The sequence below is a fragment of the Falco punctatus genome, assembly GCF_963210335.1.
Source record: "Falco punctatus genome assembly, chromosome: 2".
NCBI classification, from domain to species: Eukaryota; Metazoa; Chordata; class Aves; order Falconiformes; family Falconidae; genus Falco; species Falco punctatus.
The window spans coordinates 20520244-20532484 of record NC_137581.1 but is presented as its reverse complement, the minus strand read 5'-3'; the positions used below and the strand labels follow the sequence as shown (position 1 = coordinate 20532484).

At 37.7% G+C, this 12241-nt stretch overlaps 1 protein-coding gene across 1 annotated transcript in view; it reads left to right on the top strand.

The window, feature by feature from the left end:
• MICU2 (mitochondrial calcium uptake 2) overlaps positions 1 to 12241 on the top strand; it is a 151414-nt gene that overhangs the window by 64397 nt on the left and 74776 nt on the right. The gene's annotated exons all lie outside the window — the stretch shown is intronic.

Here is a 12241-nt window from a genome sequence, read left to right as displayed (position 1 = left end):
GTGGCCAGCATGTAATTTTTTGTATATTTATTTTAGACTTAAGAAAATACCACATGTATTTGACATTTAAAATAATAGTAAAAAAACCAACAAACTTTCAGAAAAATCAAAGCTCTGTTTTCTTTCTGGACAATGTGTGTAGGACTTAATGCAGGATTTGCTGGTGTTTTTTTATAACTTGGGGATTAGAAAAGTAGAGGACAACGTTAATTCCTGATACAGTTCCTTTGTTTTTTTAATCAAATTTATCTGTGACTTACTAGTGCTTGCTTCTATGATGCATCCTCAATTTACATTTCCATAAAGAAAATCAAAACTAGTTTTCAGTGCAGGAGCAGGTTGGAATGGGTATTCCCATTTTCTTCCCTGCCCACGGGGCTACAACTGCTGTGATTGCTGTGACCTGGGTATCAGCTGTTGTCTAGCCCTTTTCTTGAGTTATGGCAAGAAAGTGATAGTGCTTGTGGTTTTTATTTTCCTTGACAAAGATTTTCTGCCTTTCCCAGGCGGTTGCAGCTATTCATGTGAGCCATAGGCTACATATGATTATTATTGCCAACTTCCATGCTCTTTCTCATTTCTTACTACACCTGGTTAGGAAGGAATTTAAATCAGACATCGATTTATCAAAGGATAAATTGTATTTTAGATGTCTAAGTACTATGAGGAGACACACACCCATTTTTCTCTGCTGAAACCAGAAGGTGTCTAAGGTAACAGTGTCCTCACTTTTTAGGCTGGATCTGGGAATCTGTCACGAGTGTGTAGACAGTGATCTGTGAACACTGTTCTGGGCGCTTTGAGCTTATGACCTGTCCATCGTCCCAGACATACCTTGCTTAACTGTTGTTTGGCATCCAAAGAGAAATTTAACCTAATCTCAGACTAACTCATTTCTCTTTGTTTGCTGTGGTGGCCAAAAATTACTGGCTCTATCTCCTTTCCTTATACTTAATTTTCTAAGAAATGAATGTGTATCTATCTTTCTCTAGTGATGCTTCTGCCTCAATAGGGCTTTCAGCTCGTTTTTGGGAATTCTTGCGCTTTTATTTAACACCAGAAGTAATCAAAAAAGTGGTACTAATGTAACACTTCAGTGCCCCTGCCAGAGGAAATGGTCTTTGCAGTTTGTAAACTGAGAGGGAGTGAAGAGGAGATGTTAACCAGTCAACTTCACTGTTCGTTGGTTCTGTATTGTAAAGGGTGCTTGAACTTCTGTTTGGAGACAACTTACACTTAGTGGTTTCTAATAAAACATTGAAGTGTTGGCTCTTGTTTTCCTGCGTTGGAAAAAAAAAACCCCTCCCTAACCAAAACCTACTTGAAATTAAAAAAAAAAAAAAATTGCAGGAGAAAACTGCTTCATCAAATATCAGACAATTTACAAGAATTATACTAAGATGGCTCAGATACTGTAGCCTTAATGGATTTTTGGCAGAAGCCAGAAGTAATAATTAAAGTAAAACCCTTAAAATATTTTTTTCAGTCTGTTAAAGCACAGACTGCTATTTCATATTTCTATTAAATAAAAAGCAGTGCACATTTGATTTGGGAGGTGAAGATTACTATTCTGTGGTACTGCTGTAGTGTGGGTAGAATTAGCACATTGCCAAATATTGATGTTCCACTACATGCAGTCTTCAAAGCTAATTCATATCACACACTGGTTTTGTCAGCAAATCAGTACAAGTTTAGATTTTAAACTAGTATTTGTTCTTTTAAAATAATTTCCTTGCAGTGCCACAGGAATGGCAATTCATACATATAATTTGTGGTTCTTTAAAACATGTCTTTGATAGTCTCAAATATAAAACTACAGTGGTGATGTTGTTTTATGAAAGAGGAATTAATGGCAGAGAACAGGGATTAGATGGAAGAGATCATGGAAACCTGCAAGTTCTGTTAAAGCTTTCTCTGAGCTGATAGCATGGAGAGTAACAGGTGCCGTAGCACTGGTAAAATGTCCCCTGTCTTGATAGCATGAAGAGTAGCAGTGCTTCAACCTTGTTCTGTTGTGCTGGAAGGTAAGTATGATTATATAGTGATGCTGGAGGCTTTTAGCTACTAGATGAGTTCGGTAGACTTGCCCATTGAGGTAGAAGGTGGTAGAGCATCATTTAAACTGAGTTGCAACTCGACAGGCTTTGAAATGAGAGCAGTTGTTGCACTAATGCAATGCAGAGTTCTGTATCAAGCTTCCAGACTTCAAAAATTCATGAGGAAGTGGCAGTTTAGGACTTTCTTTAGAGGAGGAGCAAATGTACAGAAGGACCAAGCTGTACAAGTGTTCAATTTATATGATTTCTCTGCCCTCCCCACATATGAATACTGAATTGCTCATTGTCCTGAGTTGCTGTTGGTGTGAGATGAGCAGAGATTCCTTCAACATTACATCAGTAGTATAATTAGGAAGGAAAATAAAAATCTTTTAAATATTACTGAAAATTGTCTTACAACACACAGTATTATTTTAAATTCTGCTAGTTTTCTTGCAACTAGAATCTGGAAAGAGATGTTGGCTGTATGCTTAAATAGGTAGAGTTTGTGGATGTTCGGTGAACCTAGTTCCCACCTCCATCCTTAACGGTTCACAAGAAGGCATAAGCCTGTCACAGATTCCAGACAAAATATTGCTGACTATTCAAGACTGAATATTGAACTTCAGGTAAGCGTGATTTGAAGTGGCAGGATTACATTTGGGAAAATAAAAGGGGGGGTTTGTGGCAGGTTTTTTTCATGGCAGCTGTATGAAGCTGCTCAGAAGTGTGGAGTGTTCAAAGTAGTCCCAGCAGAGATGGATTATTGGAAAAATGCAAGTGAGGTGGGCAAAGCTGCCTGATAGATTGCAAAACCATATGATAAATTATACTGATCACATGCATATGGCCCCCATATAAGTCATGTATATTTGTGCACAGAGATTTATCCTCCCCACCACCTTTTTTTTTGTAGTAAAATTCAGAGCAGTGAATTAGGAACGATACAATCAGATATAAAAGGATTTAGAACTGTTTAGGTGACTGGGCCAACAGCTGGCAAATGCAGTTCACTGTGGAAAAATGTAAAATAATTAGTCTGGGAGCAAGAAACCAAAGGAAACACAGTGTGTGCTGCAATGGAACAATCATTCAGCACGCTGACTAGGAAAAGGATTTGAAGGTTATTGTGGAAAAATCATTGAAACCATGAGGCTTGTGCACAGCTGCAAGAAAGCAAGTTACTAGGTTGTATCAGAGGGATAAAATACAAAATAAGAGGTGATACAGTTACAGGAGTGTTAGGCTCCATCTGGAATACTGGATATAGTATTGGTCACTGTGCCACACAAGGAAGATACTGTCTGGGAAAGAGTGCAAGAGCAGTAACAAAGATAAATATTTTTTGTATAAAGATTAGGGAAGGTGATCTGGTAAAACAGGTACATATATTCTTTTCTCTGTACAAGATTAAAAATTAGGAGTAATCTTAAAAATGGGGAAACAGAAATGGACAACTTAGAACTGCATAGAAAGAGTGATAAGGATCTGGAATAAATTATTTCAGGAAGTCTGTTGGTATACAGAACATGCATAAATTCTCTGGACTTTCTTAAGAAAATTAAAGGAATGATGTGAACAGAAGATAAATCTGTGATGGAGTTTGTAAATTTGAAGGCAAGGACATTAAGCTGTTTCCCTTCCCTCCCCTCTTACAGGTTTGTGACTTGTATGACCATAGTTTTCAGGCTGATCACTGTAACTGGGAGGGGACACACACATAGTTTCTATCTATGAATTACACTTCCGTGTCTGTTAAGACTGTTTTTAAGTACATTGGGGAGCACCCAAATTCTTCATGCTGGATATTAGGAATAATGTATTCTTTCTGCCTCTGCTTTTCTGTATTTCAAAGTCCTGCAACCAGAAGTTAAGGCTGACTGTCTAGTGCATTTATGCAGCGTACCACAGGTTTGGAAATGTGTTTTAGAGCGTTTGCTGTTTTGTCAACCTTGGTTCTTCCATTAAAAAAATTGAGGGAAAGCAAGCCAAGCATATTAAAGAATATGGCATTCAGGTTTATGTAACTGGTAAAATTATAGTTAAGATGAGAAAATATGCTAAAGCAATTAAAACTATTTTAAGTAATAAAACTCCCTTTTTTTCAGGATTCAGCACTTGGCTGGGTGGGACGCTTAGCTCTTTCTCCCCCGCCCCTTACTGCCTAGCTAGTTGTTGCAGGAGTGGTAAGACAGCATGTGAATAATATAAGGGGTATAACTCCATAGACTTCAGTTCCGTGAAGCAAATTGTTCCACAGATTTGAACTTAGCTGTCTGAATCTTTGGTTCTAAACCAAATGCAGCGTGTCACAGAACTGATGTTTGAGAAAACAACTTGTCCAATTTGATGTAAATTGTTAACTCCTCATGGGAACCTTTTCCATTTTGATACCCTGCTTTGAAAATTTTGGAGTTACTTGGTCCCAGCTGCTTCTGCGGTGTCACACAGCTGCAGCAGTGAGGACAGTTCTGTTGTAGTCATTGTGTTCAATGTGCTGGGGCCATTTCTCTCCCAGACCTATGTGGAGGTACACGACAGAGCCCGGTATTCAATATTTGATGTTGTGATTCTACTTTTTAGGTAAATACTCATGAGACTGGAATAGACTACCTCTGAGTCAGGCACCCAAATTCCATATACATTACATATACGTTACTGAGGCAGTGGAGGAGCTCGGGAGGGGAGTTGTGAAGCCCAGGAGCTTTGTAGGCAGCAAAGTGAAACCAGTGTGTGAATCGCAGTAGTGCTTCTGCTGTTAACTCTGAATGATAATTTAGTGCAAGTTGGAAGGTAGCCTCTTATTAAAGCAAGTTGCTGAGTCTTGGATAGTATCGTACTACTGTGAAAGGCAGCTGGCCGTTTCTTCTCAGCACCCACTGACTTCCAGACCACCAAAGAGCCTGCCGTACACATGCTGCCAACATGTAGCAGTATGTGTGTGCACGTTGAAAAGAGATTTTGTGGGGTCACTGTCACGGAGCTGCTTTATCTTGCAGCTCTATGCAAGTCCTGCTGCGTGTCTGACAGGGTGCTGCTCTGACTGCTAGGGTGTGACGGTGCCTCTTCACTCATTTCAGTTGCGTTAGAATGGCATAGGCACCGGCACCAGTTTGCTTGTAGCAATGCAGATTTGGCTGGCTCCTGGCAGCATGGAGAAACAGAACCTGAAGGACTTAAAAATTAAATAGCAACCTTGCTATCAGCAGTATAAAGGCTTCTCTTCAGCTTTTCCTCACAGGTGATGGTTTCCAGACATAATTATTACTTCCAGTTTTACTTCCCTTTCTATTTCCATCATCCCAGTCACTGATGAAAATGTTGGTTAGAACAGGACTTAGGGCGTTTGTGATGGCTCCTAAACTGCCAGTGTAGTCCTCAAAGATAACCTGTATGTATTGCCTTTTGGTGCTTAATGCTGACAGACTTCATATATATGTTGTAAAGAAGGTTCTTTGTGATATTGTCATCTGTATCATAAGTAAGGTGTCAGTTTTGCAGTAAAAAGCAGATTTTGACTCCCCTAGACTGAGCAGTTTGCTTCCCAGGGTTGTTCCTTTGCCATGTCAGAAATCTGCTTTCAGTCATCTGGTCAGGAACTGTCAGCAAATTAGTTTGTTGAGGGAAAACATGGTGCTGCATATTAAGACAGTCTCAGCAACCAGATCAAATTTACAGTAGTTTCATAAATACAAATGTTTGATTCTGGAATTGAGGATAAAGTTAATAGAAATCAAATTCCTATTACACTTTTTCTTCTCATTTTTTAAACAACTTTTAAGATATGAATTTCTGCACACAGGTAGAATCACTTTAAAGCAGGTCATTAAAAATTTTGTGACTTCCCAGAAGCAAAGTCAAGCCAGTGGTACCTTTTTTTAATTATTCAGTATCTTTAATGGTATGTAATGATTGGAGAGCAAGTCAAGCGTGGTCTGAGAGGGAACTGTCTGCAGCATCTCCTGTAGGAGGCTCCACAAAAAGCGCAAATTGACTTTATTTGAATAAAAGCTAGAAACTTAAACAGAGAAAATTCAAGAATCTAGGGGAGACAAAACAAAGATATTTGTACACATATCTCCTCTGTCTTCTGGGTCCTTGCAAAAGGGTCCTTGCTTTCAGCAAGCTTGATGACCAAGCTCTGCCTCTTCCCTGCTTAGTCCTGAAGGAGGTCTGTCCAAAAAGCCATGCCCATGCTGTTTGGCACTACTCTAATGACACTTCAAAACATCTTTGGCCAACAATTTCCTACATGAAGACTTGAGCCCTTCTGGGAACATACTGTTCTGTTCATGCTGTTGCAGGGAACCGCTGAATTAGAACTGGTCCTTTAGATACACTTAATAGTATCTGGACACACTCACCTCATTCAGTGTAGTCAAAGCCTTGTAGAGGTTTGCCATGAAAGTGGTACTGTGTGGGAGACTCGTGGTACTTTACTCATCTACATTTACGTACCTTTAGTTACCGAACTGAGGAACTCAGCCTTTAAGTCACTCTGCAATCAGTGTGAAGAAGCGGTTTCCTACTGAGGTTCTCCACAGTTTAGGTATCAAAAATGGATTCTGTTATTAATACCCATCCCAATTAGTGTTTGAATGCTGGAACAAATCTAACCCAAAAATACCTTTTAAAATGTTAATCTTCCCTAATTAAATAAAAGAAAACCTGGTTTTCATGGCATACATAATCAGTAGACTCAGGTCTGAAGAGCTTCAGATGTTACCTTAAAAACAGTTTGGCAATCATAAAACTGCTGTAGCTGGATCAATGAGATCAATGAAGTATGAGAAAATAGATCAGTTTTGAGTAAAACTATGTATAGTTTAATTTGAAATGTGCAGCTGCAGAAAACAAAATATATAGCAAGCACAATGCTTTTATTCAGCTTGAATTTGAGGCATTTTTTTCCAGCTATCAATTTACAGCTTAAGATAATGGATTTTGGCAGTGTGCAGAGCTATTAAGTAATGTTTATTAAAATGGATAAGAAAGGACTTAAGAGTGGCCTGTAAAATAATATTTTTAAAGGACTGGTTAGGGGAATAAAGGAATAGCATTTTCTCCTAGAAGGAAAGTTTTATGTCCCTGGATAGGTCATTAATGAAAAAGATTGTGGTGATATCATCTTACTATTTAGTACAGTTAGTGAAGTGATACAGAAACAGTACTTACAGAGGTTTTTTTACCTCTGTTGTGAGGTTGAAAAACCTAAGTGTGTTAAACATCAATCCTGGAGAGAGAAATAATCAACTGTATTTACATTTGCCTCAGTCACAAAGCTAGCATATAATTTGACATGAACTTGACGTTCCCAGGATCTATTATCCATTGTGCAGTTCTTCACAATAGGCAATAGATGTGTGAAACTCCATGCCAAAAGTCATTAAAGTCACTAGAAGTTTGCATGGATTCAAGGAGATGTTGGGTGCCAGAAAGGGATATAACTAAGGGTTGTTAAACGCATAGAAACCATGTCCAGCTCAGGGTGTCCCTGAGCTCAAAATAGATTAATACCGAGAGAATATTTTTGCTCTTTCCCAAGCATATGCTTACGGGCAATGCGTGAATTGATGCAGACTCACTGCTATTGGATTTTAAGTACAATGTCTGACTCATTCAGATGCTCTAACCTTGCAGCCACAGGCCACAACAAAGGAGAAGGGATGCTGGATGAGATGGACATTTGGTTTGACCCAGCACAGTCATTCCTCCATTCTTCTGAGATCATCTCTGACCATATTCAGGAAGACATTTAAATGTTTTCTGAATACTTTCAAGATAGGGCTAGACATATGCATGAGCTTAAGTCTTACAACGTATGTGTGCATGCATTTGTTTTTCTGAATAGAAGTGCTTTTGAAAATGGAAATCTAGTAACAGGTCACAAAATTGACGTATCCTGACTAGCAAGTCAAGGCTATGAGGCACTACAGTGCCTTGGACAAAGGGGTGCTAAGGGACTTTTTCTCTAGTTAGAAGCAGGGTATCTGCAATATCCTCCGAAGATTTCCCCATTAAAAACTCTAAATATTACTGAGTTTACCAACAGACTTTTATTTGGGCTGACTTCTCTTGCACTCTATTTTACATGAGCAATAAAAATACTAAGATGTGATGACATTCAGGCTTGCTACGAAGTTTATGCAACCCTATATGTCTGTTTGCAGTAAGGGGTACCTTGGGACCCTGTTCTTCACTGCAGATGGTCCCAGAGGGAGGTCACCTGCCTAAATGCAGGTGATGTCAAGGAGAGTTTGAGCTTGACTGAGCCCATGCCCTAGATGCAGTGGAGACCTGAGAAATATGCATTTCTCTTTCATTGTCTTTCAGGATGAACAAAGTGTTTCCTAAGCACAGTGAGAACAACCCTATAACTAGTTCGTACCCATCTCATTATTTGTTTCACTGCTACGGATCCAGATGAATCTGGTTGTTGTGGATGATGCGTTAATAGTGACTAGAAATCAAGTCATCAATTTGTGCTTTCAAATCTCTAAACTACAGTGGTGGCTAGTGAATCTTCTCCAGCAGAGCAGGAGAAAACTAACTTGCATTATTTTAGTTACTACTATAATCATTTACAAATAGGCAGTCTGTCTTTGATAAATGTAGGCATGTCTGAGGTCTAAAAATGTCTGAGAAATTATTTTTTATTAAGAGAAAAGAAGTTGGGCAAATATAGCATTAATTTGACTCAGTGGGTTTTACACAATTTCATCCTTGAATTAAATGCTGTAGTCAAACTATTTCAGAAAGAAGTCTGAGATAAAGATAATCTTAAAAACTTTTAAGAGGAGGAGGAGAGTGAATTGCATCAGATGGAGTTCTGGACCTCCCAAGGAAATGTAATGTTTGTGCTTAATAGTACAGTCTGCTTCCAAGAATATGGCAACTTTGATAAATGAAGCAATACTGATAACCACCGAGGTCTTGAAAAAGAAAATCAGCAGATGCTTGATGACCTGCTTAAATGGTACTACAATCTCTACAAAAGCTGCTTAAGGTGCAGCCAGGGTGACTGAAAACAACTTTATCTCTGGTACAGAGGAATGTGGCACAGAGAAACAGATGACCTACCAGGTACAGGTTTTTGCTAGATTCAGATGCTGCAGAGAAGAGAATTCTAGTGCTGCATCGTGACCTTGCAGTCTCACTGAAGGTGCAGCAGTGATGGGCTATGAAGGGAGGATTGAGAAAACGTACTTGAACTTTCATTATAGAAGGAAGTTCAAAATTAGAGGATGGAATTTATAAACACTAGTAAAAAATGAAGAGTCGTTACAGCTGCTGTAATCAGGAGTACACCAGTTTTACACTCTGTAATGGCTCCAATTAAAATAAATATTTGTCAGTGTTACCTTATTCACAGTGTTTCATACAGAATTAATTTCAGCTTTCAGCATAACTGTTACTGAAACTACTGAATATAAAAGGGATCTTTTGAATTTCTCTGATGTAAATCTAATGTCATGGACAATCATCGTCTTGGTGCCCAGTTTATTGGTAGTAAGACTTTTTTTTCTTTGCAGATAAAGCATGTGTATAAATTTAAAAAATTTAATTAATTCCTAATGAACACCTTCTGCTGATGCCCTTAACTTTGTGTCATCTGTTAGGTTTTCCATGGTTTTTCTGTTGGAGGCTGTCAAAAACTGATTTTAAAAGTTCTGATCTACACGGCAATGTGCTAGGAACTTTTAAGATCGTTCTTACCAACTCTGAGTGTGATGCATTTTGCAATCTATTGAAAATTTTAATTACACAAATCTTTGATTAAATAATGCATTAGTTCAAAGTAAATATGTAAATTTGAATAAGCAGTATTCTAGATTTCTGAATTCTTGTTTCACGTATTTTGAATTTATTGTGAATGTTTTAGAAAAGAATGTGGACAAAAATGTTTAATAAATGGGAATACAGAATTTAGGTAAAATTTTCACTATGGTTTCTGTTTTTCTGAACAAGTGACACAGAGAACTGTGTCTCTCTTCATCCAGTCTTTCCATGTATAATGTATGTGTCAAATGTAAATGCTTTAGAAGAAAAATTCTGCATAGGTAGAAAGTTTAAAAAAATAAGCAAGTCTACGAAAAGTATGTCTGGTCATTGGAAAATGTAGTGTGTTTTAAGACATTCAGGTTTTACACAGAACATTGTCACAAGATCAGTGACTCCTACAGAAAACAAATCATTTGTTTAGAAGTGAAGTCAGCAGCTTTATGGAGAAATAAATATAATTTTACAACTTAATTACCGTATAAACATTTTTTGTGGTTGCAATAACTTTGTTGTTATTGTTGTATTAATCTTACAGGACATATGGATGTTTGTTTGGGTACCTCCTGGGACCTGCTAAATCCTCTGAGCATAACTGACCATTCTTCTAAAGAGCTTAACTTGTTAGTAATTTTTCATCTATGTGACTGAACCCTTAATAAATAAAAAAGAAAAAGGAAAGCTCTAAAGAGATTCTGTTTTCTTTCTTTTACATGTTGCTATTCTCATTAATTTACCACTGTGGAACTTTTATCTAAGTGTTAGTTCACTGTATTTAAAAGTGAAGAATTTCACACTTCCCAGATGCTGGTGAATGCTTTGAGAGGGTTGTTGGTGGTAGTCTTTTCTATGGCAACCTAATCAGTTAACTCCCCATCACTTATGGCACCTTTTTAAGTACCAGGCTCTCTAAGAACTGAGAAAACATCTTGGTGTAGCATAGGTAATAATAGACTTTAAAACCTGATAGACTTTTTGTAAAGAGTGTATTGTGAGAGATTCAGCTAAGTATTTATTTTGTTTTCAGTTTGATTGGTTACGCAGAAGAACCTGGAGCATATCTGGCTTTTCTGTTTGGGTGGATTTTTTTTATTTTGTGGGGGTTGGGTTTTTTTTTGGTTTGGGCTTTTGTTGTTTGGTTGGTTGGTGGGGTTTTTGTTTGTTTGATGTTTATTTATTCTCTCATTTCTTTTTGCCATTTTCATGTGTCTTTAACTTGAAAAATTTTGTTATGAAAGGGCTGGAGAAAAGCTTAGAAAACTCCCCTCTCCACTCACAGGAAATTTTCAGGCTTCTAGGGGAGCAGTAGTGCAGTTAGCTCTATAATGTTCACATTATCACAGAAGGGAATTCTAACACTTTCCGAACATTTTCCTGTCTTTCCAACACTCTGTCACATCTAGGGATTCTTATATATTTGTTCTAAGGGAGTGATTTTTTTTTTTTTTTTTTTTTACTATTGCCTACTATTTGGGCTCTTCCTTATTTTAAACAGTGTTTTTTATTTTATTTATTTCAGAATATTTATAGCAAGCCCTTGTGAGTTGCTTGCCCTCTTCTGTTTTGTTGTGGTTTGGTTTTGTAACTAAGAAAAAACACCAACAACAAACCACAAACTGTAAAACTCCCTATTCCTTTACCAGTACATGGTTTTATGTAGCTTTGCTTTGTAAAGCCATCCTACCAGTGTGCAACTGGTATGTATACTGGTATGATGTAGTAACCTGTGATACTGTTGAATACATTTGTGGATTAAAACAAGAACCTTAAAGCACCTCCTTCTAGATCCTGTGACCAAGGAGATCTTGCTTTCCGTGAAGAATAAATTCAGGGCTTCTGTCTCAGTTGAGCACCACCCAACAGAACTTTCTTCTGAGATTCTCCGCATGTTTGAACTGATTTTTTCTTCATATGAAAGCCTTCAGAGAGACACTGAAATTCAGATAAATTAATAACAGCTACAAGTTTCTTTTAAAGTATCTGCAGGGCGACTAAATAGAAGCACTCATTTACAGAGACTGATGACAGCTAACATATATGATGCTTGTATATTTAAGATTGTAATTTTTTTTCCATTCTCTGGTAGTGTAATATAAGCATTTCTAAGCCTTTCGTAGACATCCTGTTTGGTTTGGTTTGAGTTGTATTTACTCTTCTATACAGAAATATAGTTCTTAGTCCAGGAAGACAAAATCACAGGATATTTCTGCTTTGGGGGTACTTGTCCTTGATAGAGAAGTAGTTGTAAGTAGCTGTTAAGTCCATAGGTTTTACCATTGCCTGTTTGGTTTTGATCAGTGCTGTTGTTATCAGCAACTGCAACACAGGGTTTATTTCTTTTAATGCAATTCCAGTGTTGTGATGAAAATTCCCTGGGAGGGCAAGCCCAAAGTATCTAGGTTAAAAATTAACAGGATTTACATTTT